The sequence below is a fragment of the Leopardus geoffroyi genome, chromosome C1 (genome assembly GCF_018350155.1).
Source record: "Leopardus geoffroyi isolate Oge1 chromosome C1, O.geoffroyi_Oge1_pat1.0, whole genome shotgun sequence".
NCBI lineage: Eukaryota > Metazoa > Chordata > Mammalia > Carnivora > Felidae > Leopardus > Leopardus geoffroyi.
Genome location: NC_059328.1, coordinates 14,879,946 through 14,899,496, shown reverse-complemented (window position 1 = coordinate 14,899,496; position 19,551 = coordinate 14,879,946).

The window sequence follows — 19,551 nt, the reverse complement described above, 5'->3', positions numbered from 1 at the left end:
TTCTTCTCAACCTTGAGATGGTCCATTTTTCAGATGAGGAAACCGAGGCTCTGCATGGCAGAGCGGGGCTGGGGATACACACAAGCCAGTATTTTCAGCCCTCTTCTCTCACCTCTGCCCAGACCCAGTCCAGGCCTCTCTCCAGATGCCTTCTTGCCCACCCGTGCCTAATCCACTCTCCACACCACTGCCACCAGCGCTGGCCTTTGGAAAACATGAACAAACTTGGTTATCCGCTCCCCAGCTGGAATCTTCATGGATCTGCACTGCCTCTGGGGAAAGTCCGAATTGCCTAGCTTGGCATTCAGGGCTCTTTTGTAAGCCAGCCCCTTGCTCCTTCAGAGTCCCTCTACCCTGGCCACATCATTCTCTGGACAAATTTTCTTCTCCTCCCTCATGCCCTCACTCAGGCAGCTCCCTCTGCCATTTTCACTTTATCATCACACTCCTATTCCTCCCTTGAAACCAGCCCAAAGTCACTGCTTCTGTGAAGATTTCTGTGCCTGTCCCTGGCGGAACATCAGTCCCTCCTGATGCTCCCTTGGCCTTGAGAGTGGTTCTCATCACGTAGTTTGTTAGGTACTTGCTCATGTGGCACTCTCCCCAACTCACTTCACGTCACCCAAAGATCCCCGGGGGGAAAGGAACTAGGTGAGCCTCTCCTGTGTCCCCAGCCCGAGGCTGAGCAGATGAGTAAGAATGGATCAGGAAGCGGCAGAGAAATGGCAGATCAGAAAAAGTTCTCTCTGGGTAGAGGCCACGTCTTGGCCGAACAGCTTTGTCTGCATCCCACTCACGAAGGATGGTTCAGGTTGAGAGCTAACGGCCCGCAGTTGGACAGACCTGGAATTGAGATGTGTGGTTTTGGGTAAGTCACTGAACCTTTCTGAGCCTCTGGTTCCTCATCTGTGAAATGGGCAAACAATATGGTTAAAATGAGGAATCAGTACTCTAGTGCCTGGGAAACTTCTAGAGCAGAGCCTAACCTGCAATAAGGTAGGTGCTCAGTACAAGTTTCTTCTTTATTCCTGCTATCGTCTTCCATCATCATCATCCCCTTCCATCATTAACGTCATCATCTCCTTCATCCCAACATCATCTTAATCACCTCCATCATTACAACCAACATCATCCCCTTCATCTCCCATCATCATCACCTCCGTCATCATCACATTCAACCCAACATCTCATCATCACCTCTGTCATTATAACCGTCATCATCCCCTTCATCCCAATGTCATCATCATCCTCACCACTGTCATCGTCATATCCATCCCCATTGTCATCATCGTCATCACCATCTTCATCATCATTCTTCAAAGCCCTCTTCTTTCCCAGATACCTGCCCCTTGTACTGGAGATGCTGCAAGTGTGAGGTGCCAGCCATGTGCCAGGAATTGGGCTAAGTGCCTTCCTTTCATCATTCCATTTAATTTTCACCCTGAAATAAAAACACAAGCAAAAATCACTTCTTTCCTGTGGAGAATCTTCACAGGCACCACATGGGTTGCTGCAATGATCCCCGTTTTACAGATAGATAACCTAAGGCTCAGAGAAGGAAAGCAACTTGCCAAGATTATCCACAGCTAGTAAGCAGAGGAGCCTGGTCCAATTTTGGTCAGCTCTTTTAGCAACACCAAGCTGCTTGGGGCTCCTGATTCACTTGCCCTTAGGGTTTTCTGCATTTGCTGCTCGTTGCCAGTGCTCCCTGCAAAGGGTCAGTATAAGTTTTCAGCACTTTCCTGGGTTCCCTGGGCCCAGCAGAGAAACAGCAGCATTTTTTAGTGAGAGTTTTACTCAAAATCTAGAAAAGCAAAATTGGGCATGAGCAAAGATGCCAGGGAGCTGGGTGGAGATTTGTAGGCTCAGAAGCTGGGGTCTTGGGACCTTACCAGCTTGCTCACTCTGGACACACGTCATCATTACTCTGGACTCACAGCCTGGGCCAGGGTGTTCCTGCCTGAGGATCCAGTCCAAAGGAGCCACTCCAGAGAAACTCCACTCCCACCTCAATCTCATTTCCAATCCCCTTCTCATCCTTGTCCTCTTTCCTTCTGGAGAAGCATCACTGGCATCTCTGAAGTTGGAAAAAGATTCCCATGTTGGCTTTTTTTTTTTTTTTAATATATTTTTTTTTCAACGTTTATTTATTTTTGGGACAGAGAGAGACAGAGCATGAACGGGGGAGGGGCAGAGAGAGAGGGAGACACAGAATCAGAAACAGGCTCCAGGCTCTGAGCCATCAGCCCAGAGCCTGACGCGGGTCTCGAACTCCGGGACCGCGAGATCGTGACCTGGCTGAAGTCGGATGCTTAACCGACTGCGCCACCCAGGCGCCCCTGGCTTTTTTTTTTTTTTAAGAGTATGTCTGGTGAAGCTCAAAGGGGAAAATGGTAGATTCATTCGTTCTTCAAATCTGTATTGAACACCTACTGTGTACCACAATGTACCACATGAGGACCCAGACATGACTCAAACACAGCCCCTGCCCCAGAGGAGCCCCTCTTAGATCGTTACCTCTAATTGTAGCCGAGACCTTTCCCACTGCCCTGCCATTGTTCTGCGAGGGTCCAAGGGTAGGAACCCATCTTCTAACCCACAGAGATGGACACAGAAGGGCTTTCGGAGGATGTTTGTAGAATGGAACTAAACTGAACTCAGTGGAAATCAACCTCACCATGTAACTATGACCTGACCCTCTTTCCATGGGTCCGCCCAATGTCTCTATGTGGAGGTACCCTCAATGGGGTTTGACTGGGGAGGTCCAAGGGGGATGGGGGAGGAGAGTGAGAGGTTGGGCATTTTGTATAAATGTGCAAATCCAAAATTCTGTGTGAGAATATGGAGATCTTTTGTTTCTTTTGCTGACCTTGGTCAGGTTCCTAAAGCTAGTAAGTGACTGGTTTATTATTCTGTGCCTAACACACAAGGTGCTTAATAAGTGAATGAATGAGTGGATGAATGAATATTTATCTGTATTGTCTCACTTATTTCAGTAGATTTTGCTGATTGGAGGCTCCTCATTGATCGAGAAACATTGGAGGCTTACTCTAGGGATTTTGGGTAAGTGACTTATAAGGAACCCTCAAGGCAACAGTGCATAAGTTTTCATGCTTAGAGGAGTAGACCAACTGAAAGGGAAGAGGAGATCAGGGAGTCAACAGTTCATATACTCACTGACCCATCCATTCACCTACCTATCCTGAGTTGGGGCCAGACATTGCAGGTTTTCATCACCAGAGGGGTGGGCCCATCAGATGGGAGAGGTGAGGAGAGTGTCCACATTTCATCCATCCATCCATATACCCACCCACCCATCCATCTATCCACTATTGACCCTTTAATTTGTGTGTTTATGTATCCATCCATCCATCCATCCATCCATCCCTCTATCCATCCATCCATCCATTCATCCATCTATCCATCCATCTGAGTCACATTGTTCATTGTTGTTGAATGCCAGCCTCAGGACTTTAGACTGAAAACTATCTTCTGTGACAGCTGTCAAGGAGAGGAGCTTAATCTGCATGAACAGCCCCAATGCATGCTGGAAGCTAATTGGGCTTAAGCTGGGATAGTCAGAAAGGGACCTCTGCACACCGTCATGCTAGTTTTAGAGAGAGATGGGAAGCAGATGGGACATAGCAACTCTCATGAGCAAACACCCGGGTTATGCACTTATTAACCAGTTCATACTAACTCTAGAGTATAGGGCAGCAGACAGATTGATCTGGATTGGCTCTCAAAAGTTCTTAAAAGGGAGAGTACCTACTTAGGCTTTCTGGCATCACTGTTGGGTTCAGGACTGAGTAACAAATACTTTTTGAATGAATAAACAATCAGGGAGGGGGTGACTTCCAAAAGCTCAGGGTCAAAGCCAAGACTGGACCTGCGAGAGGGGCCAGGCCTCTTGGAGGAACTGTCACCTTCTCTTTGCCTCCGTGTTCCTTTCTCCCCACAGCTTGTACTTGACTTCAGTCTGCACTCAGTGTCTGAGATATAGTAGCAATGTTTCCAGAATGAGTGAGTGGACAAATGTATCCACTAGTTCCACAAACATTTATTGAGTGCTTACTGTGTGTCAGGCACTGTTCTAGGAGCTGGGGGTACAGCAGTACACAAGACAAACGCCCCATCATCGTGGATCTCAGTTTAATGCTCAACGTATTTAAAAAACAGAAGTGAGTCATACCTCTTGTGGGGCAGATGCTGCCACTGTTGTTTCTTGAGAGTCTGTGCCAAGTGGTGTTTCCAGGTGCCAGTGGGAGATGGTTGTCTTGGAACCAAGGCTCAGTCGTCGTTTCTGGGCAAAAAAACCCCAAAACCCAAACCAAAAACAAAGCTCCCCCAAAACGGTGAAGAGCACCTAATGAGGAGGCCAGCCTGGTGGAAAAATCCTAGGTGCTGTTGATTGAGTACTTGTTACACGCCAACATATAGGATGTCTCTCTGATGTCTCTGCCTTAGGAGGTAGGCTCTTTCATTTGCTCTGTCTTACAGAGGAGGAACTGAGGTCCCAGAAGCTGCTGGGACTCACCCAAGGCCACCTGGGGAGAGGGTGGTGAAGCCAGGATTTGATTCCAGGTCTGTTTGGATGCCCTAGGCCCAAGTTCTTGTCCTATGCTCAAATTCTTAACCACTTGGCTTGACTGCCAGGGAGGGTGGCAGCGGGTAGCAAGCTGCAACCTATACAGGGACGGGGCCTGGCCATGGAGAACTTTAGAGAGCTACCTTGGATGCTGTCTTAGCCCTAACATGCTCTTGTCCTTGATTGTGAAGCTGTCACGGGTGACTTCAGACCTTGCTCCTTGCTGCCTGCCCACCAAGAAGGCCATTCTGCAAAGCAAATCGTGTCTGCCCACAGCCAATATGGATCCTATACATTTACACACATCACTGAACACAAATTACAGATTGTTGTAATTTCTAAACACTGCCCTGCCACTTGGAGCTGCAGGGGGAGGCCCTGAGCCTCAGGGAACACCGTCAACAGCTCTCAGCCCTGCTGGGCACGCTGCAGCTCTGGGAGGGGACAGTGAGTCGGCATCGTAGCTGCTCCCACTGTCGTGGTGGCGGGATAGAGAACCTGGTTCTGCTGCGGCTTTGAAGGCTGACCCCATCCCAGCTACTTGTGCAAATTTGCACTGATTCCCTCCCACGTCTGGAAGCCCATCCAGAAACTAGAGATGCTTATTATACTAAAACTGTGCACACAGCCACCTCTCACCGAGCACTTTCTATAGCCCAGACACTTAATTCTCACTACAACCCTTGGAAATAGGTATGTGTCATCCCCACGTTATTATGAAGGTGGAAACAGGTTCAGAGAGGTTAAGCAACTCACTCAAGGTCACCCTACTATTGTTGAAGTAATTGTTGGAGATGGTCACAAATCTGACTGTGACGGATTTAAATGTCTGGTTCTTGGCTCTGATGTGGTCCTGTCCCTGACCTGCCTCTTCTCTCTGAGACCCACAAGGAGACCTAACTTGGGGGAGCAGCCAGCAGCAGTGGACTCGGAGAGGATCCACGAGAACAAACTGAGGGGGCCAGCTTACCGTGTGTGCAAAGGTCTTAGGGCAAGTGTCCTTTTGTGTTCACATCCGTGTCCTCACGTGTGTCCTTGAGGTGTTCCATATGCCCACGTGCTTGAAGTTGTATGTTCTGGATGTGTTTGCATGCTCACATGTATTTGCAAGTGTGGGACTGGGTGCTTTTATGTTCTTGTTCACAAGTATCAGTGTGTGTGTGTGTGTGTGTGTGTGTGTGTGTGTGTTCGTTCATGCTAATGTGCATGGAGTGTGTATCTAATTTTCATTGGGTTCTCACTATGTTCCAGGCACGAGCCTAAGTGCTTTACAGGTATTGACTAATTTCATTCTTATTGTAATCCCACGAGGAAGGAACTAACATCCCCAAATCACAGATGAGGAAATTGAGGCATGGGGAGGGTACCAAATTGTCCAAACATCCCTTCTTTGTGATTACAGAAACTCTTTACGTCCTTTATGCTGCCTTCCTCATTTTTGGTCCATGTGACTTAGGTACTGGCCCCCACGTCCCCCACACCTGGGTTGGCTGTGGGACCCATGTGTGGCAAATCAGAGCCACTGTGATTGGTTCCAGCAGCTGAGCCAAGCGGCTCATGAGAAGCATCTGGGGGTAGTTCAATGTTACTGACAGCATGGTCTGCAGATGGCAACATCCATTCCTGGACGCAGTCCAAACCCCTGGAAGCGGGAGCCTGCTTCCCCAAGCCCTCCAGGTGACCCTGTGCATTTGAGGATGTGGACCTTGAGGTCAAACTGCCTGGGTGGCTGGAATCTAGCCCCACCAGCCACAAGCCATGGACAAGTTATAGAAGGTTCCTGTACCTCTGTCTCCTCATCTGTGAAGTAGAAATAAGAGGGGTCCTGGCATTTTTGAGGACAGAATAGGCTTGTACATGCAAAGTGTCTAGAGCAGTCCCTGGCATGTGTCCAGTTGTGGGAGGGTTCACTGTCACTCTGTTATTACTCAGGGACAGGTAGGGGACCCAGTCCTGCCCAGTGAGCATCAGCCCAGAGACTTTTCTTGGCACCAGTAGAGAGAGTCTCCTGCTGCACTAGGATGTAAGCCTGGAGCTGCCGTTGGTGACCTTGTACTGCCTCGGGGAAGGGTGGCCTGGGAATAAAGCGGCCAAGAAGGAAGTGAAGGGGAGAGGCGTCCTCTGGGACATTTCTCGAGTGCCTGGTCCATGCCTGAAGCCACTGGACTTTTCAATGTCGTGGGCAAATACATTTTGTTCTGGCTTTAGCCACTTCGAGCTGGGCTCCTGTCCCTCACCCCCGAAGGACTCCCACCAGGTGCCTAATCTGACTCAAACCATTTTTGCAAAGAAGTGACTCAAGTCAGTCCAAGACTGGACAGAGAGTCGGGGCGGTTCTTGGATTTCTGACCCCCAGCCCGGCACCTCTTCATGGCTGTCTCATCCTGACAAAGCGACCCCAGGCCTCATCTCCTGCCCCGCCCTGGTCGTTCTCTCTGGCAGGCAGCCTCAGGCCGCCCTGCCCGCTGGAGGCCCGCTGCAGGCCCACTGCGTTTCTTGCCAGCATCATTGCTTGCCCGAGTCCCAGCTGCACGTTAGGCAGCCTTGTCAGGAACCTGGGCACTTAAGCCACGTGGGGGCTTTTTGAAGAGGCCCTTTTGCCTTTTGAAGGTCAAGCAGATCTCTCTTCTGCCAGGCCCCTCACCCCCAGCCTGGAGATGGGCTGAGGTCAGAGGCAGATGGACCTTGTGGGGGGTGGCTGACCTTGTGCCAGGACCGGGCAGGTGTGGGCAGGCCGGAGGGCATTTTCTGCCTTAGCTTCCCCAGTGTGCGGGCCTCTGGCTTCCTGCTTCTTTCCTCAGCCTGCTCAGGCTCTCTTTGCCTTCTGCCATCACTCCTGGCTTTCCGTCCGTCTGCCCCAGCTCTGTTCTCCCACCCACCCCCAGCTTCGCAAGCCCCTGCGGCCTCCCGTACCTGCCCCTGTCTGACCTCTCCTGGGTCCTGCACCCCACCTCCCCAGCTCACCCCCACACATCCCAGGTCTCTGTGACATGGGCCCCTCCCTCTCCCCAGGCCTCTCCTGACGTCTCCATCCTGTCTGCCTCTCCCTGCCTGAAGCAGCACCCCACACCTGTCTCCCTCCTCCCTCCCTCTCCTCCAGGTGGCCCGCTGCCAGTTGGGTACCAGTTGGGTTGCCATGGAAACCACTGAGCTGCTTAGAAAGCTGCCATAGATCTAATCATGGGCCATGAGGTTTCAAGGAACAGCTCACTTTCTGGACGAAGGACTGGTGCTGACAGCCGATTAGGCCGAGTCTGGGATGGGAGAAGGAGAACAGGAGGTGTGGAAGGTGTCAGCCAAGGCAGGGCTAGGCCTCAGGGGCACCTTGGAACTAGAGGCCAGATCTACACAGCCCCCACCGTCCAGCCTCCCAGACCTTCTAGGGTTTCCCCGAAGAGATCAGCGATACTCGATTTATTCTCTCCTTCTTCCCCATCCCTCACATTCACTCATTCACATTCATTCATTCACACATCAGATTGCCCCCCACTTTTGGTCATGAGCTTCCGAGGCCTTCCCAGCCCAGTGGGAGGGACAGGTCCTCACACAGCAACCTTCCCCTGGGGGCTGCGCTCTGCTGGACGGCATCCAAGGAGACGCAAGGAGGTCCATGCCAACTGGGGACAGTGAGGGGATGGGGGAGGTGCTTCCCAGGGGATCCTTGAGCTGAGTCTCGAGGGATAGGAATGCATCAGCTAAGCAAAAGGTGAGGGCCCTTCTGGACCCACAAGTTCTGTCTCTGAAGGTGGGGCCATGGGCTCTGTTTGGGGTGCACTTGAGTGAGGGCATAAGGGGCCGCTACTGACTCCTCCAAAAGGTGTGCCTTCTGAGCAGACCCTTCTTACAGCTGTGCTGAGGATGGGTGGGCAGTGGGGGTGACTCCACTCCTGGAAAAATAGCCCTAAGTTCCCAGTACCCAAGTCCCCCGGAGTTGATGGGAGGACAGGAGGGCGGGGGATTTTTTGGAGGAGATGCTCACACCTGCTAATGCCCCCCCATCCTTAGTTGTGTAGCCAACGGGTTGCGTCAGAACTTTATGGCCAGAAGGGCCTGCCAGCTTGGTCTAATCTCAGATGGCTCCCCCTGGTACCAGGCTTTTGGTTTCTCTCATCCAAGCCAGAGACTGTGTTTGCACATAATTTGCATACATTTGCATGTGGTGTCGGCAGGGCCCAGCATAACACGGGAAAAACACATTTTTCTCGCCAGGGTGCTTGCAGCCTGGATTAGAGCCCAGGTGTGCAGAAACCCAGCCTATAAAGTTCTTCCCTTCTGTGGTCCTCTAGGACAGTCTTTCCTGCATCCCTCCCCTCACTGTGGAGCTTGAACCCCCAAGTCAGCAGGTGGGGAGGGTGTCCTAGTCAGGGAGCCTGGATTCTCCTGGTCCTGGCCCAGATGTCTACTTGCTCTGTGACTTGACAGGTCCCTTTTCCTCTCAATGTCTCCATCTGCCTTTGTAGAAGTCTAAGGTTTACAGAAGATCAGGAAGTGGAGGGTGCGCACCAGGAGAAGCATCATGGCATTCGTTCATTTTGTTCTATTCGTCGTGTGCTTAAGATGTACCAGTGCCCTCTGTTCTGGAATCACAAAACCAGCCATGATCCTTGCCTCTGGGGAGTTCTGGGGAGACTGGCATTAATCAAATGACCACACAAATCAATGCACAATCACAACTGTGATAAGTGCTCCATAGAGATATGTGGTGCTTTATGGGAACCCAGAATTAGTCTGGAAAGTCACAGAAGACTTCCTGGAGGAAGTATCCTTTGGCTGAGATGTTAAGTACAAGATGCTATTTAGGTAACAGGGGCTAGAAGAGCTTTTCAGGGAGAAGAAAAAACATGTGCAAAGGCCCTGGGGTGGGAAGGAGCAGGGCAAGTGTACAGAAAGGAGAGGAAGGTGCTGTGTCTGTCTGAGCGAGAGGGGTGTGAAGTAAGAATAGAAGGAAGATGGGGCCAACCCACAGGACCCTTCTGACCCATTAGGGAAGGTTGTCTTTAAAGCACTGATGCCTTTATTCTAAGAGCAGTAGGAACCATCAAACCAGGAAGTGACATAAGCAGGTTTGCATTTTGCAAGGATGGGTGTGATGAATGCAGGATCACCAGGCAGGAGGGTGGGATTGTCGCTGGAGAAAGCTAGGGCCTGGCTTAGGTCACAAGAGTGGGGATGCAGAGGAGGGGAGGTGTGGGGCCACCAGGTGGTGCCACAGACCAGGCTCAGCGATAGGTGAGTAGGAGGCCGGTAGGGGGAGGGGTGTTGGCAACGCCCTCTTGATATCTGAACAGCCTTGGGGCCGTGGCAGTGAATGTGGGACTGGCAGGCTTGAAGATGAAAAGCAGGAGCTGAGTTATGGTCATGTTGAGTTTACACTGCCTCTGAGGCATCCCAGTGGCAGTTGGTAGAAGCATCTGGAGCTCAGAGAAGGGGTGGATGGGGATGTTGTGTCCTCCCAGTTCTCAGACCCAGGTAGGGGACTCCTCAGGATCTCCTCTGCATCTAGCACCTTCCAGAAGCAACCAACCTCATCTGTCTTTAGTATTTTAGACTTATTTCTTTTCTTAATTTATACACACACACACACACACACACACACATATATTTAAAGTTTATTTATTTTTGACAGAGAGAGAGAGAGACAGAGCATGAGTGGGGGAGGGGCAGAGAGAGGGAGACACAGAATCTGAAGCAGGCTCTAGTCTCCAAGCTGTCAGCACACAGCCCAACGCGGGACTTGAACTCATGGACTACGAGATCATGACCTGAGCTGAAGCTGGATGCTTAACTGACTGACCCACCCAGGTGTACCTATAAATTTTTTATTTGAGAGAAAGAGAGAGAATGGGGGAGGAGCAGATGGAGAGAGAGAGAGAATCCCAAGCAGGTTCTGCACTCCATGTGGAGCCTCATGTAGGGCTCGATTTCATGACCCTAGGATCGTGACCTGAGCTGAAATCAGGTGTCAGATGCTCAACCGAGGTGTCCCTAGATTCTTTCTTTCTTTTTTTTTTTTTTTAAAGTTTATTTATTTATTTTGAGGGGGGAGGGACAGAGAGAGAGAGAGAGGGAGAGAATCCCAAGTAGGCTCCATACTCAGTGCAGAGCCCCGTGTGGACCTTGAACCCACAAACCATGAGATCATGACCTGAGCCAGAGTCGGATGCTCAACTGACTGAGTCACTGAGGCGCCCATCCCCTAGACTTATTTCTAATCTAAGGATAGACAGAACACTGGGGAATGTGGCAAGCATCTTCCCACATTACCTGTATTAAACTTGCATCCTCCCTAAATGGGGAAGGTATTTTCTGAACCCCAAGCACCCACAAAGGAATTCTAGGAAGGCTACACATTCTGGAGAACATGGTTCGGATGTAGAAACTTTAGGATTCCTGGGATCTTTGATGGTTTGTCGGGACAAAGGGACAGAATATTTGAGATCGGGACATTCAGAAAACGGAGGCTCTGTGGTTTCCATGTTATTTAGGAACAGGAGAAACCAGGAAGGAAGGGAGGGGAGAGAAAGAAAAGATCTATTATTTAGGAACTGCCAGATGCCAGACCTTAGGCTAGCATTTTTTCTTTTTAGTAGTATCATACTGTTTACTTCTTACAAAAGTGAGGTAGCTATAAATCAGCCCATTTTATAGGTGAGAAAATAGAATCTCAGAAAGGTTAGATCACTTGCCCCAAGTTGGGTCGGAGCTGGAATTCTAGCCCAGATTTGTGCTCTTTCCACCACATCAGCCGTACCTGAAAGTGGAGTTTTAAGCTGGTGCCCAGGAAGGATTTGGCTTTCTTAAGGGCCAGATGCTGGGAGGGCAAGGACGCACTGCCCAGTAGGAGTGCAGGGCTCAGCACAGGCTGTGTGAGGCTCCCAGTAGCCCTGCTTTCAGACCAGGGATCTGCACCTGGCCCTGCCCCTCACTTAGCAGTCTCAACTCCCCTTTGTCTGTAGGAACTTTCCAGCCACATTGCTCTCCTCACTGTCCCCTGGGAATGCTACCTCTTTCTCACCTCCATGCCCTTTCTCACCTTTCTCACCTCCACGCTTTCTCACCTCCACGCCCTTGTTCCCATTGTGGCTACTTCTAGAAAGCCTTTTTCTGCCCATGCCCTGCCTGCCCTCTGCATCCCAGCTCCTGGCATAGTTCTCCTCATTCTTTGTGATCCGGCTCAGTGGTCTCCTCTGAACCCCCCTGCCTCATCCCCCAAGTAGAGTTGGCCCCCTATCTCCTAGGCCAGGAGGGTTCCTAAAAGCCTCAAAGCCAGACTCAAATCCTGACTCCTCCACTTAGGAGCTTTGTGACTTAGGGCAAGTGACTTCCCCTCTGTGGCTCCCTGGCTGCTTCTCTGCAAAGTGGGGATCCTAATGGCTCCAAGTTCACAGGCTCATGGTAAGATTAATGTAATGAGATGACAGAAGTAAAGCCCTGGGCCCAGTGCCTGGCACATAGTGAGTCCTCTGTGAGTGAAGGCCATTGTATGGGTTGGAGCCCATTCTTTTGCGAGTATTTATTTACTCTGTTTTCCTTACCAGGCAGGGAGCTCCTTGAGAATAGAGCCTTCTTTTATTTTAGTATTCCCAGTACATACCATAGACCCGATACATTCTAGGTGATGAGTGCAGGTTTGTTGAATGAATGGACAGACACCAGCATCTTTATTCTCTATATTTTGCTTCCTTTCTCCACACCTGGCTTTTCAAGGTAACATTTGGGTTCCATACTCAACTGTACCCCTTTGCAGAGCCCAGCCCTACACCCGGCAGGTGCTCAACAAAGGTCTGTGGTTTATTTCCATAGGCAGCCCCTTTCCCAGACGAGTGGGATTCAGCCCCTGATCCACACAGGCGTCAGCCATCCTCTGGGTGTAATGGATACATATTTCTCATTGCCCACGTGTCTTGCCTTCCCTGCTGAACACTGTGTTAAATGGTTGTTTAGTAGCTCAAGTGCACAGATATTCCTTTCAAAATTACTACCTTCACTTTTTGTTGGCAAAACATGCCATATGAAACATCCCAACCTCTTACTGAGCATGGCTGTATGCTTTCTGCTGCCACCTCAGTGGCAGTTCTTGAGGCCAAAAGGCCTTGTCAGGGTTTCAAGTACCTGCTTTGCCAAATATTATCTGGACTCAAGGGGCCAGTGGGAGCTGACAGGCCAGCTGGGTTAACCTGAGCTGACTTGCCGTTGCCATCATGGCGTCATCATCTTTATCACTGATGCCACCATCAACACCACTACAGTCGTCACCACTGCCAATGCCACCATCAACACCACCATCACTACCACTGCCATCACCATCACCACCATCATCCTCATCACCACCATCACCACCATCATCTTCATCACCACCCTCACCATCACCACCTATATCACCATCATCATCATCACCACCATCACCACCATCATCTTCATCATTACTGTCACCATCACCATCACCACCATCACCACCATCACCACCATCATCCTCATCACCACCATCACCACCATCACCACCATCATCTTCATCACCACCATCACCACCATCATCTTCATCACCACCATCACCATCACCACCTATATCACCATCATCATCACCACCACCATCATCTTCATCACCACTGTCACCATCACCATCACCACCATCACCACCATCACCACCATCATCCTCATCACCACCATCACCATCATCACCACCATCATCTTCATCACCACCATCACCATCCTCATCACCACCATCATCTTCATTACCACCCTCACCATTGCCACCTACATCGCCATCACCGCCATCACCACCATCATCCTCATCACCATCATCACCACCATCACCACCATCATCCTCATCACCACCATCACCGCCATCACCACCATCATCCTCATCACCACCCTCACCATCACCACCTATATCACCATCACCACCATCCCGCCATCACCACCATCACCACCATCATCCTCATCACCATCATCACCACCATCACCACCATCATCTTCACCACCATCACCACCATCACCACCATCATCTTCATCACCACCATCACCGCCATCACCACCATCACCATCACCATCCTCATCACCACCATCACCACCATCATCTTCATTACCACCCTCACCATCACCACCTACATCACCATCACCACCATCACCATCACCACCTATATCACCATCATCATCATCACCACCATCACCACCATCATCTTCATCACCACTGTCACCATCACCATCACCACCATCACCACCATCACCACCATCATCCTCATCACCACCATCACCACCATCATCTTCATCACCACCATCACCACCATCATCTTCATCACCACCATCACCATCCTCATCACCACCATCACCACCATCATCTTCATTACCACCCTCACCATCACCACCTACATCGCCATCACCGCCATCACCACCATCATCCTCATCACCATCATCACCACCATCATCCTCATCACCACCATCACTGCCATCACCACCCTCACCATCACCACCTATATCACCATCACTGCCATCACTGCCATCACCACCATCACCACCATCATCCTTATCACCATCATCACCACCATCGCCACCATCATCCTCATCACCACCCTCACCATCACCACCTATATCACCATCATCATCATCACCACCATCATCTTCATCACCACCATCACCACCATCACCACCATCACCACCATCATCTTCATTACCACCCTCACCATCGCCACCTACATCGCCATCACCGCCATCACCACCATCATTCTCATCACCACCCTCACCATCACCACCATCTTCACTACCACGATTAATACTATTAAGTATTAACATTTTGAGAACCTTGTCTGTGATAGATGTAGAGCTAAACATCTTACATGCATAACTTTATATAATCCTCAAAATGACCTCATAGGTATGTATGTTTTTTATTTTTGTCTTACAGATGAGAAAACTGAAGCTCAGAAAGGTAAAGAAACTTGCCCAATATCACACAGCCAGCAGGCGCTGAAGTCAGTTTTTCAAAAAAATCAAGTCAGCAGACATTTAATGAGCGTCCATTGGCACACAGGTTACAGCACCTCCCCACCCCCCGCCATTACCAGGGTTGCAAAAATGAGTGTGCTTCTTTTTCTTTTTCAAGTTTATTTGTTTTGAAAGAGAGAGAGAGAGAGAGAAAGAGCAAGCAGGGGAGGGGCAGAGAGAAACGGAGAGAGAATCCTAAGCAGACTCCTGCTGTCAGTGCAGAGCCTGATGCGGGACTCAATCTCATGAACTGTGAGATCATGACTTGAGCTGAAATCAAGAGTCGGATGCTTAACTAGGCGCCATGAGGCGCCCCAAAATGAATGTGCTTACTGACTGTGGGGGCCTTGCAGCCCTGTGAGGGAGATTGGATGCGTATCATCAATACTAAGCAGCCTAAACGTGTGTCCTGGGCAAGCTACATGAGGTCAATGGGAAAGAAAGGTGATATGCGGTTAAGACTACACCTAGAGGCACTCTTGTGCCACATACATTTTGACAAAAGCCATCCTAGGCTTCTGGTCACTTAGGAGCCTTCTCATCTTCATGTATTCCTGCCCCAGAAATGTGACCAACCCCAGGGAAGACTTGGTCCTCTCTAATTCCACGTCCCAAAGTCCCAGGCCAATTTCTTTTGCTGCTCTAGGTTTATGAGGACCCCGTCTTGGTTTCCCGCTGGAAGGGAGTCTAGCAGCCTCTCACAGATGGACAAGCTGAAACTCAGGGAAGGGAAGAAACTTATTGAAGGCTCAGAGTATATTTCTTTTTTGTCATCTCCCTTATAGCACAGACATTCTGTGAGGACCGTATGGACTCTAGGTTTATCTGTAATGAAAGGGGATGAAAGGCACCCCTTTCATCCTGTCTTTCCTCATTGCTGGTTTATACAGTAGATGGTAGGGGAGGGGCTCCTCCCTCAGTCCCTTCCAAGGGGACCTCAGGACAGGCTGGTTGAGCCTGGAGGTAGGGGACTGAGAGCTCTTTGTCCACCAGTCTTTCAAGGGTTCATATTTCCCATGGCAGGCTAGGGAATCCTTCCCTTAGAGAAGGAAGGTTCCAGAGCACAAGGTTCCAGAGTGTCTCTAGATCCCTCAACGAGAAAAATGACCAGCAGCATTTCAGTCTGGGCTTCTGGCCTAGAGTAGCAGACTGGCCCATTTTCCTGAGAGGCTAGAGCAGGCCAGAGGCAGAGCTGGAGAGATTTAAAGATATTTGGTCTGAGTGATGGATGTAACCCATACTTCTGGCATTCTCTCAAGAAACTACATAAAGCCTTCAACTTGCCTTCTCGTGATTTCTGGGTATAAGACTAATGTTCTTCTGACTGACTCATGCTGATGTTGACTTCAGGGAGGAGGAAAAATGGTCTGGCTTGAAGAGGGTTACACTTGATTCTTTCATTGGCTCCCATGACAAACATTTTTACCTCCCACAAAGTGTCAAGGATTGTGGTCCCAGTGGCGAGGACAAAGTAGAAGTGGTCCTTGCTCTCGTGGGGAAGACAGACATGACTCCGGTAGTTACACAAATGGAAACGTAGTTACAAACACTTTTAAGCTCTACCCAAAAGAAGCAGGGGCTGCTAAGAGAAGTTGTAACAGGGAACTCGAAGTGGTTTTAAGAGTCAGAGCTTCCTTGAGGAAGTACAGACTGGGAAATTGAGGCTCAGAAATATTGAGTAGAGTCCAATGTATACAGCTAGTAAGTAGCAGGGTAGGGATTTGAACCCTGGCCCTCTGGCTTTGCAAGCTAGCTTCTCAGCCATTTTACTCCCAATGTTTCCAGTGGATGAATGAGTTTAACAAGGCAAAGATGGCATGGGCGTGGGGATAGGGGTGAGTGCCAGACAGGTGGAACAGAGCTCCATGGAAAATTATGGGTGGTAGGAAGAGTGCAGAGTGTTCAAAGAGCCAGATGAGGGCCAGTGCAGCTAACATGAGTGGTCCAGTGGTAGGAAGGTAGGGGGGGATGGGCAGGGCCAGATTGCATGGGGCGTGGTAGGAGCATTAGGGTTTGGCAGAATGAGCTCCACAGGGCAGGCACTCTGTCTTTCTTCACCATAGGTACCCAGCTGTGAGCACACTGCCTGGTGCACAGTAGGAAATAGTGAATGGCTGAGTACAGAGGGAGAGAACTCTCCTCTCTCCAGCCCTTGCCCTGCTTGGCTTCCTTAGTTGCCACAGTCCATTGAAATCCCCAGGGATCCTGTTAAAAATATAAATACTGGGGCTCCAGCCCTGGAAAATCCAGTTTAGTAACTTGGCTAAGCCTGGAGATCTGTATTTGCAGTAAGCTGCCCAGGTGATTCTGACCTGGCTGTCCCCTGGGTAACCTTAGAAGCCAACAGTTTGGTTTGCAATGGGCCACATGAAGGTAGGGTGCTGCCCTTCAGACACTTGCTGGGGGACACATCTCACTGTCTCCTATTACAGTGTTTACCTACAGTGCTCTGGAGAGAAACCCTCTTGGTAGGCGGTCTTCTGATGGACCAGCAGCCCTCTTCTTTTGGGAATGCAGAGCTCAGTTCCTGGACTGAGCCTGACCACCTGGCCACCCGACCACCTGACCACCCGAGAACCCTGGACCAGATCATTGTTGACCTCGAGTTTCATGTATTCCTAGAAGTCTGTTGGGAACCAGGAGGGAGAGAAATGAATCAATCAGTCTATCAACCAATCAACTAGCCAATCCAGAGAAGAGAGGAAGAAGAGGGCAGGATGGAGACAAAAGAACAAGGCAAAATAGGAGAGGAGATGGAGAGAGAGAGGATGGGATGCAGAGGGAGAGGAGAAAGAGAATGGAGAGAGAGACTGAGAGGGGAGAGAGAAGGCACAAGGTGGGGATGGGGTGGCTCTGCAGGGACAGTCCTGAGTAGTGCCAGTTCTGGGCAAGGCACCAACTTTCCCAGCCATTCTTGGAGGGGCTCTGAGGGGTCATCAGGAAACACAAGCATAGCTTACAGGTGTTGAGGGGGGTGGTGAGAAGATGTCTGCCCCCCCTTCCCCACACTCTTGGCCAGGTTCAAGTCTTCAGCTGCTGGGAAAGAGCCCCCTTCTCTGCAGCTTCACAGACCCCATCTGTCCAGGATTCCTTGTTTGTCTGATTGGGATGGTCACTCCCAAGGGCTCTCCTAGACACAGGGGCCACCCCTTCCTGGAACCCAACACTATACGGTGTTAAGTCACAGGAAGCAGGCAAGGCTGGAGGTTGCCAGAAAAGGTGGCCATGCCAGTCCCAGTGCAGTCTAGGGTTCCACCTTATCTTATTCAGAATGCCATGTTTGACATGTGGTGGCCCTAGGTACCCTCTGGATCGGGATGGACCACTGGGCCATTAGCAAATGGACTGGCAGTAACATGAGCCCATCTGTAGGACTTCTTCAGCTGGAAAATGAGGACATGGGAGCAGAAGATCATACCTACAGCTATTATGCTGAGCTCCCGTGATGTGTCCTACTTCTGTAAACATTCTAGGACCCATCCTGACCTGGCCACACTCCCTGACCCAATCTCAGCCCCTGCCAATTCCTACCACTCCTTGTCTTCAATCTCTCTTGCCTGCTCTTGCCTCTGCAGAATGTCTCCCCCTCGTCTTTGCATGGCTGGCTCCTTCTTGCCATTCCTCCATGAACACCTGTCTCTAGTCACTTGCCATTATATGACTCGGTTTGTATTTTTTGTCACTCTACTCTCTGCAGCCCCCAGCACGTGCAGTCCATTAAGACAGGGACCTTGTCCTTCTTAGTCTTGGGTATTCCACTCCTGTCCTGTCCCCATGCCTTGTTCGGTGCCCAGCATACACAGACACAATGAATGAGTGAGTGAATGAAATGCAGCAAAAGCAGTCAGTGCTTAGTTTGTGTCAGTTCATGTAGCTATTATGAATACTTGCTTTCACTAGGTACTGGGGGGATAACATGGTCAGCATCCTACACATGAGGAAGCCAAGGTTCTGAGAGGTGAAGCCAGCAGCGGAGGCCCAGACCAAGGACTCTGCCCCCAGAGCCCTCAGTCTTTCCATCACCCTGGGCTGCCCCACCCTTTGCTGAGCTTAGAGGAGACACAGGCAATGAGGAGGAAGTGGGAGTTATTATTTGCATTTAGATAGGAGGTGGTGGTTCAGGGTGGATCGCCAGCTCTGGCTGGTGGCACTCAGCACTGCCACCCACAGGCCTTTGGTGGTGATGACCTCCATGGATGGTCTTGGTTCCCACCCTCTGCAACTCTGTGATTTGGGGAGGCCCAGGGCAGGGCTGGGAGTGTTGTCCACCCACCCTGCTCCTATAGAAGCCAGGGAGAGATGCCCAGTTTGAACAAGGTTTTGGGCCATGGGAGAGACAGCACTGCTCTCAGAACCACTTGGGCTCACTTCCCAGCCAGACCCGGCATGATGTTCCAAATGGGGAGAGGGTAAAGGCCTGACCTGATTTCTCCCTGGTGGCGTAGGGCAGCTTGAGGCATCCCACCCACAGGGCAGAGGCTCCTTGTCTTTGTGGTCATCAGAGAAGTACCACATGTGCCCTGAGCCTGCAGGGATAGGCCTTCATGCATCGCCTGTCAGGGGTGGCCTATACTCTGAGAACCACTGGGCTGAGGTTTATCAGGATCAAGGGGCAAGGTCATGGCCTTTAGAGCTACCCAGGTATGGGTTCAAGTCCTAGCTCTTCCACTTACTTGCTGTGTGATGGTAGGCAAGTCACACAACTCTGTGAGCCTCAGTTTCCCTCTCTGTACAGGGGAAAGCACCTAGCAGAATGCTTGGTCACAGGAAATCAAGCTAGAGGCACGACCTCCTCAGCATCTGGCCACACTGTCACTGTGGGCCACTGCTGGCTGAGTCCTCCTCTGTGCCTTGGCACACACTGTTCTCGCCTTGCCCTACCATGCCCGCCCGGGCAAAGGCCTCATCCTCCTGCATGGTGGGCACCTCCTCAGAGAAGCCTTCCCAGATACCCCAGAGGGCTGGGCAGCCCTGGATTCTCT